An 18,103-nucleotide genomic window follows, 5' to 3' on the forward strand; every position below is an offset into this window, starting at 1 on the left:
CGACAATCATCTTCGGTTTTGGGGTGTGGGTTAAGCCAAGTATAGGTCACAGAAGTGCTTGTCCTTAAAATGGTTCAAATACCTGGCAATTAGAAAAAGCTGTTGTGTAACTACATTTTATCCCCGTGATTTGCTGCCCAGAGGAGAGACTCAGAGACCTTTCAAAAGCTTAGCTGGAATTAGACTTTTCACAGCAGAACGACTCAGCCTACCCTCCTTGCCTCTCTTGGGTTGAGGACTCAGGTTTTCAGGTCACATGGTAAATATTATGCACAATGTCATACACCATACATATCATGCTCATGGCAAAAACATTTAGGCTATGTTCACACGCTTAACAAAAAACGGCTGAAAATACGGAGCTGTTTTCAAGGGAAAACAGCCTCAGATTTTCAGCCGTTTTTTAAGAAACTTGCGTTTTTTGCGGCATTCTATTGAGTCAATGAAAAACGGCTCCAGAAACGGCTCAAGAAGTGACATGCACTTCTTTTTACAGGGCGTTTGTTTACTCGCCGTTTTTAAAAATGGGCACGTAAAAAACGCCCCGTGGGAACGGAACACAGTTTTTCCCATTTGAAATCAAAGAGGAGATGTTTGAAGGCGTTCAGCCCCCGTATTTTTAGCCGGTTTTTTTGGCGTTTACGGCCTGAAAAATGGCTGAAAATAGGTCATGTGAACATACCCTTAGGTCTATAGGCCCTGTTCACACAGAGTTTTTTTTCACACGTTTTTTGACTTGGAAAACGTGCCAAAATCCAGACGGAATTTTGAGGCAGAATTTTCAACCTGCAAAAAACTCTGTGTGAACATACCCTAAATGGAGAAAAAATGGCTGGGAGACCCTAGTAGTTGGCAGGTATATGATTATATCAAGGAAAAAACTAATGTGCCAGGGCACAATGAACCCTATTTCCCAACTACTAATATAAAGAAATTAAATTGAAAAAAAGATATAACCATTAATAATCAAGTTAAAAGACCAAACAGGAGACATACAACATGTAAAGGGTTAAAACTTGCACAAAGTTGGCTAGCACACCATTTGATGAGATATGCGTTATTGTAACGTTGGTGCGTGTCTCATAGATATAATGTGACTGATACGGTCAGCAGCTGCAGACTGCTGTATTGTCCACTATGTCACACTAGTTGCTAGCCAGACAGTGATCATTAAAATGCCATTTTTTTTGTCCTTTCTCGCCGCAGCTCCGTCTCCGACCTCCCATTGAAATCAATGGGAGGCAGAAAAAAAACAAAAAAACTATGCTGCTCAAATCCGAGCGTTTTTTGTCCGACGTCCTTGATTTAGCTTCAATGGCCGCAAGTGAAAAATGCAGCGAAAAACGCAGCGAAAACCATGGCATAAAAGCGCAGGCAGGTCAAAATCTGCCTCAAAATTCCTGAGGGAATTCTGAGGCAAATTTTTTCAGCTTGCAAAAAAACTCTGTGTGAACAGGGCCTGAGCAGCACAGTGCAACTTATTTTGACTGTAGGCTCCAATCCCAAATAATACTGACACACCTCTAACCACAATCCTCTCTACTGATAACACTTTTATCTATAGCTATAGGTATTATGTCCAGAGTTTTACTTATATGTTTCTTCCATAAATTGCGGCACTTCTACACCTCCTGATATTGGAGTCGCCTTCCCCTCTATTAATAATGGAGGAGAGAAACTGTAAGGGAAATAAAATTGCATCGCTTCTATGTGACCACATCAGCAGGCACAGACTAGCAGGGCTATATTTTGGCTGACAGGCTGGCAGGGCACCCGCAGGCAGTATGGTTTTCCTGATGCTGTCCTGGTCTATTATTGAACCAGTCCAACTCATAAACTTAGATGCCTATAGTAAAAGTATATTAAGGGAACACTGAGCATACAATTGAATAATATCTAAGTGTATAGACAACTTTTAGTAACAAAGGTATATCTAAACTTTAATATTAATTAGTTTCAGGTCACTGGACCCTACTTAGCAAGGTGGCTTAACCTGGCAGCTGGGGTGCTGTTGGCTTTCTGGGTTTCTCCACCTGCAGGTGTTGCGGTGGCCGCCATGCCATACTGTATCGTTGATCTGCGCTCGTTTACACGGCCCACGTCGGGCCGTCTAATATCATCCTTAGGGCTCATTCAAATGGGTGTATTCCTCGTCTGTGTGCTGTCCGTTGAAATAACTGACAGCACACGGACCCTTTAACCCCTTAAGGACGCAGCCTAGTTTTGGCCTTAAGGCTCAGAGCCCATTTTTCAAATCTGACATATTTCACTTTATGTGGTAATAACGTCGGAATGCTTAAACCTACCCAAGCGATTCTGAGACTGTTTTCTTGTGACACATTGGGCTTCATGTTCGTGGTAAAATTTGGTCGATATATTCAGTGTTTATTGGTGAAAAATTGCAAAATTTAGAGAAAATTTAGAAAAAATAGAATTTTTCAGAATTTAAATGCATCTGCTTGTAAAACAGACGGTTATACCACCCAAAATAGTTACTAGTTCACATTTCCCATATGTCTACTTTAGATTGGCATCGTTTTTTGAACATTCTTTTATTTTTCTTGGACGTTACAAGGCTGAGAACATAAACAGCAATTTCTCATATTTTTAAGAAAATTTCAAAAGCCTTTTTTTTAAGGTACCTCTTGAGTTCTGAAGTGGCTCTGAGGGGCCTATGTATTAGAAACCCTGATAAAACTCCCCATTTTAAAAACTAGACCCCTCAAAGTATTCAAAACAGCATTTAGAAAGTTTTTTAACCCTTCAGGCATTTCACAGGAATTAAAGCAAAGTGGAGGTGAAATATGCAAATTTCATTTTTCTTGCTGAATTTCAATTTTATTCATTTTTTTTTCTGTAACACAGAAGGTTTTACCAGAGAAACACTACTAAATATGTATTGTCCAAATTCTGCAGTTTTTATAAATGTCCCACATGTGGCCCTACTGCGCTCGTGGACTAAAACACAATCCCTAGAAGCAAAGAAGCACCTAGTGCATTTTGAGTCCTCTTTTTTTATTAGAATATATTTTAGGCAGCATGCCAGGTTTGAAGAGGTGTTGAGGTGCCAAAACAGTAGGAATCCCCCAATAGTGACCCCATTTTGGAAACTACACCCCTCAAGGAATTCATTTATGGTTGTTGTTACCATTTTGACCGCACCGTTTTTTCACAGCACGTATTTGAATTGGGCTGTGAAATGAAAAAAAATTCATTTTTTCCAATAAAATGTCATTTGTGATCAAAATTTCTTATTTTCACAGGGAACAAAATACCCCATTTTGTTGCCCAATTTGTCCTTAGTGTGGCAATACCCCATTTGTGGTGATAAACTGCCGTTTGGGCCCATGGGAGGGCTCAGAAGGAAAGGAGCGCTATATGTTTGTTGGAGTCCAGATTTTGCTGGATTGGTTTTCGGGTGCCATGTCGCATTTGCAGAGCCTCAGAGGTATCAAAGCAATGGAAACCCACAAAAAGTGACCCCATTTTGGAAACTACACCCCTCAAGGAATTCATTTATGGTTGTTGTTAGCATTTTGACCACACAGTTTTTTCACAGCACCTATTTCAATTGGGCTGTGACATTAAAAAAATGAAATATTTTCCAATAAGATTTAATTTTTTATCAAAATTTCTTATTTTCACAGGGAACAAAATACTCAATTTTGTTGCCCAATTTCTCCTGAGTGCAGCAATACCCCATTTGTGGCAATAAACTGCCGTTTGGGCCCATGGGGGGCCTCAGAAGGGAAGGAGCGCTGTGTGTTCTTTGGAGTACAGATTTTGCTGGTTTGGTTTTCGGGTGCCATGTCGCATTTGCAGAGCCCCAGAGGTATCAAAGCAATGGAAACCCACCAGAAGTGACCCCATTTTGGAAACTACACCCCTCAAGGAATTAATTTATGGGTAATGTGACCATTTAAACCCCATAGTTTCTTCACAGAACTTATTTGAATTGGGCTGGGAATTTAAAAAATATATATTTTTTCCAATAATATGTCATTTTAGCTCAAAAATTCTTATTTTCACAAGAAATAAAATACTCCATTTTTTTGCCCAATTTATCCTGAGTGCGGCAATACCCCATTTGTGGTGATAAACTGCCTTTTGGGCCCATGGGAGGGCTCAGAAGGTGTGGAGCGCTGTGTGTTCTTTGGAGTCCAGATTTTGCTGGATTGGTTTTCGGGTGCCATGTCGCATTTGCAGAGCCCCAGAGGTATCAAAGCAATAGAAACCAACCACAAATGACCCCATTTTGGAAACTACACCCCTCAAGGAATTCATTTATGGGTGTTGTGATCATTTAGACCCCATAGTTTTTTCACATAACTTATTTGAATTGGGCTGGGAATGAAAACAAAATTATTTTTTTCAAATAATATGTCGTTTTGGCTGAAAATTTCTTATTTTCACAAGAAACAAAATACCCCATTCTGTTGCGCAATTTGTTCTGAGTGCTGCAATACCCCATTTGTTGTGATAAACTGTGGTTTGGGCCCATGGGAGGGCTCAGAAGTAAAGGACCACCATTTGGCCTACTGGGGATTTTCTAGTGCGAAGTCATGTATGCAGAAGCACCTGAGGTACCAGTACAGTTGAAACCCGCAAGAAGTGACCCCATTTTAAAAACTACACCCTTAAGGCATTCATCTAGAGGTGTAGTGAGCATTTTGACCGGAGACCTACACCCCATAAACTGTAATGTGGGTTCTCCCGGGTATGGCAATACCCTACATGTGGCTGTTATCAGCTGCCTGGACAGGGCTCAGAGGGGAAAGACGAGGGGGATAAGCTGTGCGGAGTGCATCAGGGTAAGCAAAATTGGGGTAAATTATAAACCAAGGGATGTATGATGAATTTTAAAACTGACTTTCATACAGAGCTCTGGTTATTCGGGACACGTGTCACATTGATATATTGTGTCATCCCTTATCGCCCTCTTATAGCAGACTTTGCACCTCTTTTGACTTTTTCCCTTCTTGCCAGTTTGGGGAACTTCTCCTGGAAAGTGTTGCCCTGGTACGATGCGTGTGGGCTCGCTTCCAGAAGTACTGGGTACCCCCCCTTCTTGGTCCCTAAAGATTAGGTTCTTGATAATCACCTCTTGAAATTCCAGGAAATTTCCCGTCTGGCCTGCACATCGACGTAGCACGTACGCATTGTACAATGCCATCTGTATGATGTGCCCGGCCAGCTTCTTATACCACACCGCATGGCGCTGTAGGGCTTCAGGATTTGATCTGACAAGTCCATCCCTCCCATGTACCTATTGTAGTCCAGGATGCAGTCTGGTTTGGGGGTGGCCTTTCCTTCATATATCCTAAACCTGTAGGTATACCCTGATTCACTCTCGCACAGCTTATACATCTTCACGCCATACCTTGCCCTCTTACCCGGCAGGTACTCGCGGAATTGAACCCTCCCTTTAAAATGTACCAGGGACTCATCAATAGAAATACACTTCTCGGGGGTGAATGCTTGGGAAAACAGGGCACTGGAATGGTCTAATAGGGGTCTCCGTTTATACAAACGGTCAAAACTGGGGTCATCTCGGGGTGGGCACGGCTCATTATCAGTATAATGTAAGAAGCAAAGTATTGCCTCATTTATTTATTATTTTTTAGGTTCCAGTTCAGTTCTGAAGTTGCTTTGAGGGGCCCATATATTAGAAACCCCTATCAAATACCCCATTTTAGAAACTAGACCCCTCAAAGTATTCACAACAGCATTTAGAAAGTTTATGAACCCTTTGGGTGTTTCACAGAAATTTAGAGCAAAGTAGAGGTGAAATTTACATTTTTTTTTTTGTCAGAAAATCCTCTTTATATAATTTTTTTTATAACACAAAAGGATTTATCAGAGAAACGCAACTTAATACGTATTGCCCAGATTCTGCAGATTTGAGAAATATCCCACATGTGGCCCTAGTGCGGTAATGGACTGAAGCACCGGCCTCCGAAGCAAAGGAGAACGTGGTGGATTTTGAGGCCTCTTTTTTATTAGGCACCATGTCCGGTTTGAAGAGGTCTTGTGGTGCCAAAACATTGGGAACCCCCCAAAAGTGACAGCAATTTGGAAACTAGACCCCTTGAGGAATCCATTGTAGTTTTCTTGGGGTGCATGCGACTTTTTGATCAGTTTTTATTCTATTTTTAAGTGGCGCGGTGACTAAAAAACAGCAATTCTACTATTGTTTTTTTATTCTTTTTTTTTTTACAGCGTTCACCGTGCGCTAGAAATGACATATTCACTTTATTCTGCGGGGCGATACGATTACGGCGATACCAGATGTTTATAGTTTTTTTTTATGTCTTATGGCGTTTGCACAATAAAATACGTTTTGTAAAAAATAATTCACTTTTTGTGTTACCTTATTCTAAGAGCCAGAACTTTTTTATTTTTCAATCAATAAAGCCGTGCGAGGACTTATTTTTTGCGTAACGAACTGTAGTTTCGATCAGGACCATTTTTCGGTACATGCGACTTTTTGATCTCTTTTTATTCCATTTTTTGGGAGGTGAAGTGACCAAACAATTGTGATTGTGGTTCGGTTTATTATTATTTTCTTTTACGGCGTTCACCGTGCGGGATAAATAATGAAATAATTTTGTAATTCAGGCCGTTACGGACGTGGCGATACCAATTATGTATAGTTTATTTGTTTGTTTATATATTTTTATTAATAATAAGTGACTGATAAGGGAAAAAGGGGGATTTTTACTTTTAATACTTTTAAAACTTTTATTTTCTTATTTTTACACATCTTTTTTTAACTTTTTTTTAACTTTATTACTTTGTCCCACTAGGGGACTTGAGGGCAGGAGGCCCTGATCGCTATTCTAATACACTGCACTACATGCGTAGTGCAGTGTATTAGAACTGTCAGCTACTCACTGACAGCAAGCATAGTGGGTCCTGACGTTGTCAGGACCCACTAGGCTTCCGTCTATGGCATAGCCGGACGCCATTGTTTGGTGTCCGGTTGCCATAGTCACCATCGCCGGCCGCTATCGCGTAGCAGGCCGGCGATGGCAGCTTAACCCCTAAAAAGCCGCGATCTCTATAGAACGCGGCTTTTAAGGGGTTAATCAGCGGGGACACAGCGATCGGTCCCCGCTGTAGGAGCTGTGACAGCTGCTGTACGAGACAGCAGCTGTCACAGCTCCTGTATGTGTCGGGAGGACGGCCGAAACGGCCGTTACTCCCGAGACGTACTATTAGGTCATGGAGCGCGAACGATACAGCTGCCATGACCTAATAGTACGTCCAGGAGCGGGAAGGGGTTAATTTCAATGGGGCTATTCACACAGGCGTGAGTTTTCATTCAGTGAGTGTCCGTTGCGTCAAACTCACTGCATGTCCTATATTGCTGCATTTTTGCAGACGTTAGCACCCATTGAAGTACATGGGTGCATGAAAAACAAGGACAGCACACGGATGACATCCGTGTGATGTCCATGTTTCAATCATTAAATGCAGAGAAATAAAAAAAAAAGTGCTTGCGTGGACGTGAAAAACGCATGCCACACGCAAAGCACACTGATGCGATAAGCAGCGCACACTGATGGCCCACGGACATGAAATGTAGGAAATACGCTGCATCTTTTACGCAAATCGGACACGCTCGGGTGAATGTAGCCTTAGACAACCTCTCAGAGATAACAGTTTACCTGACATCAAACCTGACCATAGATAAGACATTGTAATATCACTAGATGTGTGCTGAATGACAAACGCTGGATTGCTGTTCAGCCAACATCTATCCTCTCCTATTCCCCTATTATCATGCCTGCTCAGCCAAATGGACATGTTATTTCTATGGTGGGAGGGAGATTAGAGACGACCAGACACCTCTGGTGCTGGGGGGAAAACAATAAGGTGGTGTTGGAGGTCTGCTGGACTGAAATTGTTGGGATCAGGTGACAATAATGTAATTCCTATGGCCAGCTTTAGACAACCAAGTATATTTAGGTAGAAATAGATATCAAAATCAGGACGCCTCTATATTTTTCAGATAAGAGAACGGTGCCATTAAGATATATGGACATCCATTGATTTCATTGCATTTGCATTTTACTTGCAGTTATACAGACTCCACAGTGGTCCCTGTGGTCATTCGCTGGTCATCTTACGACCTGCCGTATGAAAAAGGGATGTCCATGATCCTGGGTCCTGATGCAAAATCTGTACCAGGGCTCCCATTCGTCACATTTTATGTGGCAGAAGTGCTTTGTGGCACCCTGAAGAACCCGGGTATGACTGCAATCTCTGAATTCCTGGTGACAGGCCTATTTTTGGCCTTAAAGGGAACCTGTCACCAGCATTTCATCTATTAAACTCTGCTCACCCCTTGCTGTCAACTGCTGTCAAAAGTTGATTGCCGTTATCCCCAGGGCCGATTCTAGCTTTTCTTCTGCCTGAGGCGAAAATTAAAATGGCGCCCCCCAGATATTGATTGGCATCCCCCTGGCTGTTCTACATCACTAGCAGCCGCCTCTAACTCTTGCGTATGCGCCGTTGCGCTGTACTGGCATGCGCGGTGTAGCCGAGCAGAGTACACTTCACTGCACGATGCGTGCCCATGTAGTACAAGACAATGGCGCATCCGGGAAAGTTGGAGGAGGCTGCCAGTGATGTTTAACAGCCAGGGGGATGTCAATCAAACATGGAAAGTTGGGTTTGGAGGCAGGACTATGTGACTCTTCAGGATAGCGGCACCGCCCCATCACCCTTTAATGAGTAATATAGTCTGCGCCGTTTTAAAAGTTGATCTTATAGATTTTGCTGCATCAGAAAAAAAACATACAAGGGAATGTTAGGAAATATTGTCAGGTCATGTATTACCGCATGGTGGCGGTTCAAGGGGTTACAACTACCTGACCGGTTCCCATTAAATATACAACTAATTGAAAACAATTCCATGTGCCCTGCAATGTTCTTATTATAAATATATCCTATATAATTACAGCATCAGAACCAAGCTCATACATATATACGGCACCAGAACAAAGCTCAATACATATATACAGCACCAAAACAAAGCTCAGTACATAAATATAGCACCAGAGCAAAGCTCAGTACATAAATACAGCACCAGAACAAAGCTCAGTGCATAAATACAGCTCCAGATCCAAGCTCAGTACATATATACAGCTCCAGAACCAAGGTCATACATATATACAGCACCAGAATCAAGCTCAGTACCTAAATACAGCCTGAGAACAAAGCTCATTACATATATACAGCAGCAGAACCAAGCTCAGTACATATATACAACACCAGAACAAAGCTCATTACATATATACATCTAAATACAGCTCAATTTAGTGCAACCCCTATCGTAGAGGTTTGTACAGTGTAAAACTGCAGCTCCCAGCATGACCCAAACAATGGTAAGGATATGCTGGGAGTTGCTGTTTCACAAAAAAAAGTCATACCACCCATCATCCTGCTGCAGATCATACAGTGACTACAGTAATGATTAGAGGCAGAATAAATATTTACATTAAGTGACTCGCCGGTAACGTCTTCTCAGATTCTAGCTGTTCTTTTTCTCTTTTCTTCTCCATCCGGTCCAGACCTCTATGACGACTTCTCCCAGCCACAGCCCATTTCTGTAGTTTGCTGCTCAGATGCTTTCAGCTTCTCACTTTTCAAACATTTCTGAACCTATAAATGAAGATAAAATTCTAATGGTGCCACACACTACGCCCCTAAATATAATAGTTTCATACACTGCACCTCTAATTATAATAGCATCATACATTGTGTTCCTTATTATAATAGCACCATACACTGTGTCCCCCCCCCCCACACACACACACACAGTGCTCCCTGTAGATAGTGCCCCCATAGAGACCCCTGTAGATAGCACGCTACATATAGCCCCCCTGTAGGTAGCCCTCTACATATAGCCCCCCTGTAGATAGCCCTCTACACAGGGGCGGACATACCGCATGTGCAGCCGGTGCAGCTGCACAAGGGCCCCGCGTGGGAAGGGGGCCCGTTCCTCTGCTGGCCGACTCAGTTCTCAGCTGCGCGATGCTGAGGACTGAGACAGAGGCCCGTGGACCACTGGCGTAGCTATAGGGGTCGCAGCGGTCGCAATTGCGACCGGGCCCCGAAGCCAGGGGGGCCCACGGCCCCCCGCACCACATCAATAAAAAGTTACTATAGTAACTCGGGCCGCGGGCCCCTGTTACTATAGTAACATACTTTACTTACCTTCCTGGTTCCGGATCGCAGCGGAGGTCCTGACGTCAAGCGCTGGGCGCAGCGCATGACGTCACAGCGCTATGCCGCCGCGCACAGCATCGAGACTACAGAACTCCCGCCGCGGCCGAAGAGGAAGGTAAGATAGCCCTGACTGGCGGGGTCCGACTCCTGGGACCCGCCAATCAGCTGTTTTGAAGGGGCCGCAGCACTCGTACGAGAGCTGCTCCCCTTCATTCCTGTCACTTCATTCCGGTCACACTGTGAATCGGTTTCGGCGATTCACAGTGTGGGCGAGTAGTGAAATGAAGGGGAAGCAGCTCTCGTACGAGTGCTGCGGCCCCTTCAAAACAGCTGATTTGCGGGTCCCGGGCGACACATCAGCTATTGATGGCCTATCCTGAGGATAGGCCATCAATGTTTAGGGACTGCACAACCCCTAAGCCTACGATGTAGCAGGCTTAGGGGGCCCATGAGACAGGATCACAGATTGTGTGATGCTGTCTGCTGGGCCCTGTATCTAAGCCAATCACATGGTAGGCTTAGATACATGGCCCATGCGTGATCCTGTCTGCTGGGCCCTGTATCTAAGCCTACCACACTGTAGGTTTAGATACAGGGCCCCAGCACACAGTAATCTTATACTGTATAAGATTACTGTCTGCTGGACCCTGTATCTAAGCCTACCTTGTGGTAGGCTTAGATACAGGGTCCCACAGACAGTATCACACATGGGCCCTGTATCTAAGCCTTAGGGTATGTGCACAGACACTAATTACGTCCGTAAGTGACGGATGTATTTCGGCCGCAAGTACCGGACCGAACACACTGCAGGGAGCCGGGCTCCTAGCGTCGTACTTATGTACGACGCTAGGAGTCCCTGCCTCGCTGTGGGACAACTGTCCTGTACTGTAATCATGTTTTCAGTACCGGACAGTTGTCCGGCAGCGAGGCAGGGACTCCTAGCGTCGTACATAACTATGATGCTAGGAGCCCGGCTCCCTGCAGTGTGTTCGGTCCGGTACTTGCGGCCGAAATACGTCCGTCAATTCCGGACGTAATTAGTGTGTGTGCACATACCCTAACACATGTGTTACTAATCATTTTTTGTGTGTTTTCTTACAGGTTCGGTCGTTGGACTACGGCGGATTCCAGGACTACTTCGATGACAGCTTTTTTTTTTATTAATAAAATGGTTAATGAGGGTTGTGTTTTTTTTTTTTATTTCAATAAAATATTTTTTCTATGTCTTTGTGTTTTTTTTTAAACTATATTACTACCGCCTTAGTAATGGCCGCCGGCTGATTGACAGCATCCATTGCTAAGGCATGGCTTAGTGTTAGCCGGTGCAGAGGCTAACACTAACCCCCTTTATTACCCCGGTACCCACCGCCACCAGGGGTGCTGGGAAGAGCCGGGTACGATCCAGTACCTGACCATCTGTAGTGATGGTCGGCCACTGGGGTGGCCGCAGGCTGGTATTATCAGGAGGGGAAAGGCCAGATACAGTGGCCCTTCCTACCCTGGTGATGCTAGGCTGCTGCTGCTTTATTGTATCTGGCTGGTTATGAAAATGGGGGGGACGCCACGTCATTTAAAAAATAATTGGAAAGAACGATGTCGGGTCCCCCCCAATTTTCATAACCAGCCAGATACAACACAGCAGCAGCAGGCAGCATTACAAGGGTGGGAAGGGCCACTGTTTTTGGCCTTCCCCAGCCTAATACTACCAGCCTGCGGCCACCCCGGTGCCTGCCCGTCACTACAGCTGGTCGGGTACTGGTTTGTACCCGGCTCTTCCCAGTACCCCTGGTGGCGGTGGGTACCGGGGTAATAATGGGGGTTAGTGTAGACTCTGCACCGGCTAACATTAAGCCTCGCCTTAGTAATGGAGGTTGTCAATCAGCCAGCGGCCATTACTAAGGCGGTGATAATAAAGTTTAAAAAGATACAAGCACATAGAAATTTTTTTTATTGAAATAAAAACACAACCCTCATTAACCATTTTATTGAGAATAAAAAAAACGCCGTCATTGAAGTCCTCGTATCCGAAGTCCAACAACCGAACCTGTAAAAAAAACACAAACACACAAAAATAATCAGTAACACATAAAGAAGCAAAATTATTATTCTTACCTTTCCTGGGTCCAGCGCTGGAGCCGCAATGTCAGCGAGCTGGGCCCTGTATCTAATCCTATCATGTGTGATACAGTCTGCTGAGCTGTGTATCTAATCCAATCATGTATGATACTGTGCTGGGCCCTATATCTAATCCTATCATGTGTGATACTGTCTGCTGAGCTGTGTATCTAATCCTATCATGTGTGATACTGCCTTCTGAGCCACTGTATCTAATCCTATCATGTGTGATACTGTCTGCTCAGCCACTGTATCTAATCCTATCCATAGTTTATAGGGTCGTAGTGCTATAGATATGCTATGCTGTCTCCTATACACACACTTTTTTTTGGGGCGGACACATATGTATTGGGGCTATTTCCCGGACATTTTAAGCCCTGAGGGTATGTTCACACGGCAGCGTCTGTTACGGCTGAAATTACTGTGCTGTTTTCAGGAGAAAACAGCACCGTAATTTCAGCCGTAATGGCATGTGCAGGCGTCTTTTGCTGCGTCCACTACGGAAGTAATTGAAGCTGGTTTTCCATGGAGTCCATGGAAAACGGCTCCATTTACATCTGAAGAAGTGACAGGCAGTTTTTTACGCGCCGCCTTTCGACAGCGGCGCGTAAAAAAAAATGACCATCGGCACAGAACATCGTAAGACCCATTCAAATGAATGGGCAGATGTTTTCCGACGCTTTTGAGCCGCATTTTCGGATGTAATTCAATGCTAAAACGCCCAAATTACGTCCGTAAATAGTGTGTGTGTGAACCCAGCCTTAGTGACGCCCCGGCTGCTAGTGCTGCATTGTTGGGTCACTTAGGAGACCCAGCGATGCAGCTGAAAGCGGACCGTCGGCCATGAGAAGTTTGCGGGGTGGGGGGGGGGGGGGGGCCCTGGCACATTATCTGCACAGGGGCCTTTTGCAGTCTGTGTCCGCCACTGCCTCTACATATAGCCCCCATGTAAATAGTGCCCCACATATAGCCCCCCTGTAGATCGTGCCCCACATATAGTGCCCCCTGTATGTAGTGGCCCACATATAGCCCCCTGTACATAGTGGCCCACATATAGCCCCCCTGTAGATAGTGCCCTACATATAGCCAACTCTTGTAGATAGCTCCCCACATATAGCGCCCCCTGTATATAGTGCCCAGATATATAGCCCCCTCTGTAGATAGTGTCCCACATATAGCCTCCCCTGTAGATTGTGCCCCACATATAGCGCCCCCTGTATATTGTGCCCAATATATATCCCCCCCTGTAGTTAGTGTCCCACATATAGCCTCCATGTGGATTGTGCCCCACATATAGCTCCCCCTGTATATAGTGCCCCACATATAGCACCCATGTAGATAGTGTCCCACACATAGCCTGCCCTGTAGATTGTGCCCTACATATAGCCCCCCCCTGTAGATAATGCCACTCACACTTTTAAGTGGAAAAAAAACAACTTTACATACCTTGATCCCGTTCCCGCGCTGTCCTGTGTCAATGCAGGCCTGCTCTCTTCTGAGTAGGTCTGCCAGGGCTGAACGACGGCGCTGATTGGCAGGGCAGAATGACTTGCCCCGCCAATCAGTGCCTTTCAGCAATGGAAATGGCGTTATGACGTCATCGCACCGCTAGCATCGTTGAAAGGCGCTGATTGGCAAGGCAGAATGACTTTCCTTGTCAATAGCATTAGCGGGGCAAGTCATTCTGCCCTGCCAATTAGCGTCATTGTAAGGTGCTGAATGGTCGGGCAAGGAAGTTGCCCGGCCAGTCACCGCTTATTCATGTAATTGTATCTGCGTCCTATAGATGCAGGTACAATTAGTGCAGGAAGGGGTGGCTTATCTTGCCTCATGGACGGTGCGGCCCTGGTTATTCTCTCTTCTAAACTCCTCCTACGACCGTAAATAACGGTCTGCAAACATTTTGCGCCTTTTATGGCAATAATCTGGCAGTCTCGTTCGTTTCACTTCTTATAAAGTTTTTTTATTGGATTCATTTTGGGGTACATGCTACTTTTTTGATTAATTAACAAAAACTAGCAAATCCTAAAAATGTTTTTTTCGTTCAATGAACGGTATAAATAACATGGTAATTTTATGGGCTAGGCTTCGTTCACATCTGCGCCAGGGTCCCGTTCCAACGTTCCATCTGAACTTTCCATCTGAACGGGACCCTGACTGACACAAACATAGGTTTGATTTCAATGGTGACGGATCCGGTGCCAATGGTTTCCGTTTGTCTCCGTTGTGCAAGGGTTCCGTCGTTTTGACTATGCTATTGATTCAGTCAAAACTACTGAACCCTTTCACAACGGAGACAAACGGATACCATTGGCATCGGATCCGTCACCATTGAAAACCTTTGGTTTACGTTTGTGTCAGTCAGGGCTCCGTTTCCGACGAAAAGCTCAGACGGAACATCGGAACGGAGTTCTGACGCAGATGTGAACGAAGCCTTAGGTGGTTACGGACTGGATGATATTAATTATGTGTAGATATTTTATTATTATTTTTATCCTATAAAAATGCATTTTATAAGGGAAAACACTTTTTAATTTTAATTTTATTTATTTTTTCCCCCCTTATTTTATACTATTCATTAGTCCTACAAGGAGACTTTACTATGCAATGGTTTGATCACTGGCATAATACACAGCAATTCCTATGTAGTACAGTGTATTATGCCTGTCAGTGTAAGGCTGTGTTCACATCAGTGTTGACTTTCCGTTGAGGGGTTCCGTCGGAGGTTTCCGTCGGGTTAACCCCTCAACGGAAAAGCAAAGCTTCCGTTTGCATCAATCAAAAAGTAAGGAGCGTGTGGACAAGCCCCTGAACAGACAGGCATCCTATTAGGCAGGGCTAAGTGCAAAGATAGCAGACCTGGGGGCATTCATTAGGCCCCCGACAGTGATAAAAACAGCGATAGAAGCGTTGCGGGGGTGCTGATGGAGTGACAGAGGGAGCCCCCTCCCACTAAAACCACTTAGATAACGCAGTTGCTACAGTTGCTATTGACCATGGCATCTAAGGGGTTAAACAAGTGAGACCGGAGGTTCCTCAGATCCTGGCCATTAGAGCTGTAATTGGACACTATACCTGGCACGGGTCATCCGTGCCAGGCTTCTGCAGCCACGCCATAAAAAGGCTTATGAAACAGAATAAAGTCCTTTAGTGACCACCCCAAAAAGGCTTAATGGCCGTCACTAAGTGGTTAAGTAAAATTCTGCAAAGACAACTTTAGTTTTAATGGTTTCTGTAGGTTTTCTATAAGGATATTTGGTAGAAATGAAGTAAGTCATACACTCTCTACACGTATCGTCCATACTCCCATCCTCTTTTTAGCCAGTTCCCATCCAACAGACGTCTTTAAATTCCCATCTGGTGCTGGGGATGTCAGTTTGAGGTTGATTAAATTAACCCATCCTATGTGTGAGCTGTCAAAAGGAAATATTATGCTAACTTGAATTTCCCTCTTGCCAATATTTGCCTTCAGGTTAATATTCAAATCCTATTTAATGTACAGTTGTGCTTGGCAGCTTCAACTGGCAGCGTAATTCAACCCAAGACGGCATGAATGTGCAATTAGCAGCCACATTTACCAGAGAATGACTTCCTAATCCTTGAGACAGGGGGGTCAATATTTATTCCTTGCAGGAGATGTGATGATATTTACACAGGATATGTACTTATACCCTCTAATTAGGCCCTTGTAAGGCTATTAATACAATAGGATGCCATTAAGTTAACACCAGCGTACAATGGTTATGTTACCCATGTCATGTACTCTGGGTACAAAATGCTGCACGGTGGATGTGAACTGAACAGCTAAGCCACTGTGCACACTACGTTTTAGCCCTACGTTTAGCGTGTACGTCGAGAGAGCTCTTGATGTATATGTTAAATAGGGCTCCATTAGCCGTGTCCTTTTGGCTTCCGACGGGCTGGCATATATAAATATACCTTTTTTTTATAAGGATTGAAGAGTGTAGTAAACTACGCTATTACATCATGCCGGATCATGCAAAAAAAATGTATACCGCCTAGTATAAATTTTTTAACAATGGAGTTCTATGGTTGAGTCATGCCACTGTATGGGCTACATCACAGGATACGTCATGAAAAGGGGTCATGAGGATACCATTATAGTCTATGGCGATGGATGCCACTGATCACAGTTTACGGTTTACGTTAGGAGCCTTTCCTGGCATATACGTCAAACGTAGGGCATAAAAGTGCACAGAGCTTAACACTCTGGTGAGTTTACGTGCACTGGATCTGTGGAGCAGTAAAACTGGAGTAAGAAGGTCCTGAAAACTCTCTTAAAAAGGCTCTGTCACCACATTATAAGTGCCCTATCTCCTATATAAGGAGATAGGCGCTATAATATAGGTGACAGTAATGCTTTTTATTTAGAAAAACAATATATTTTAAACCACTTTATGAGCGATTTTGTCGCTTTATGCTAATGAGTTTCTTAATGCCCAAGTGGGCGTGTTATACTTTAGTCCAAGTGGGCGTTGTACAGACGAGTGTATGACGCTGACCAATCAGCGTCATACACTTCTCTCCATTCATTTACACTGCACTAGCAATATAGCTATATCGTTATGTGCAGCTACATACACAAACACTAACATTACTGCCTGATAATGAATATACATCACTACCAGCCTGGACGTCATGTGTATTCAGAATCCTGACCACTTTTGAATCTTTTCTGTGAGATTCCAGCAAGGCAAGCGTAATCTCATTTGAAATGACAGGTTACATTGTAATCTCGCAAGATTACGTTTGCCTTGCTGTAAATCTCACAGAGACGCTACAGACATGTCAGGATTCTGAATAAACATCACGTCCAGGCTGGTAGTGATGTATATTCATTATCAGGACACTGCAGTAATGTTAGTGTTTGTGTACGTAGCTGCACATAACGATATAACTATATCGCTAGTGCAGTGTAAATGAATGGAGAGAAGTGTATGACGCTGATTGGTCTGCGTCATACACTCCTCTGTACAACGCCCACTTGGTCTAAAGTAAAACACGCCCACTTGGGCATTAAGAAACTCATTAACATAAAGCTAAAAATCGCTCATAAAGTGGTTTAAAATAGATTGTTTTTCTAAATAAAAAGCACTGCTGTCACGTAAATTATAGCACCGATCTCCTTATATAGGAGATAGGACACTTATAATTTGGTGACAGAGCCTCTTTAAGTGACTATAAAAGCTGCTCACAACATTTTGTCTTTCAGAAAAGGATGTCTCGGAGATGTGGGTTGTTCATTACAGTCGGTGCAGGGTATTAAAGGTAAGACCGGGAGCAGACCTGTGTCTACATTATAAGACTGCTGAGAGACCACCCTTTAGAGATAATAGCGTGGGGGACACATGGGATCACTTCGCACCCCCCTCCCTCTCTTTCCGTTTCTTTCTTTCCTCTTATTCTGCTCTCATGTTTTTCTATATTCTGCTTTTGCTCCCTATTTTATGTGTCTTGGTGTCTTCCCACACCCCTTCTTTCGGGTGTGGTTTGGTACTTACCTTGTTCTGGAAGTTTCCTCAGATTGACCTTGTGACCAGGCAGATGTTGGCAACAGTCCAGGGATTGGTGAGCAGCTGAGCGGCGGGAAATCCTGGATGATAAAGGGCCCTGCTGTCTGGTCCAATCAGCAGTTCATCTGAAGAAGCCGTCTGAAGCAGCCCCGCCTTCCCTCCCTTATGTTCAAGGATCAAATCCCTGTCGCGGTGTTTCTTAGTGGGTTGTCACACAG

The 18,103-nt window shown here is 44.2% G+C and overlaps 1 protein-coding gene across 1 annotated transcript in view; it reads left to right on the plus strand.

The window, feature by feature from the left end:
• SLC25A37 (solute carrier family 25 member 37) overlaps positions 1–17,824 on the plus strand; it is a 54,119-nt gene extending 36,295 nt beyond the window's left edge. Inside the window, exon 5 of the transcript XR_012882548.1 lies at positions 17,585–17,824. The gene's annotated coding sequence lies outside the window, so the exon portion shown is untranslated. The remainder of the gene's footprint in view (positions 1–17,584) is intronic.
• Positions 17,825–18,103: the final 279 nt, after the last annotated feature.

Source organism: Rhinoderma darwinii, chromosome 3 (genome assembly GCF_050947455.1).
Source record: "Rhinoderma darwinii isolate aRhiDar2 chromosome 3, aRhiDar2.hap1, whole genome shotgun sequence".
NCBI classification, from domain to species: Eukaryota; Metazoa; Chordata; class Amphibia; order Anura; family Rhinodermatidae; genus Rhinoderma; species Rhinoderma darwinii.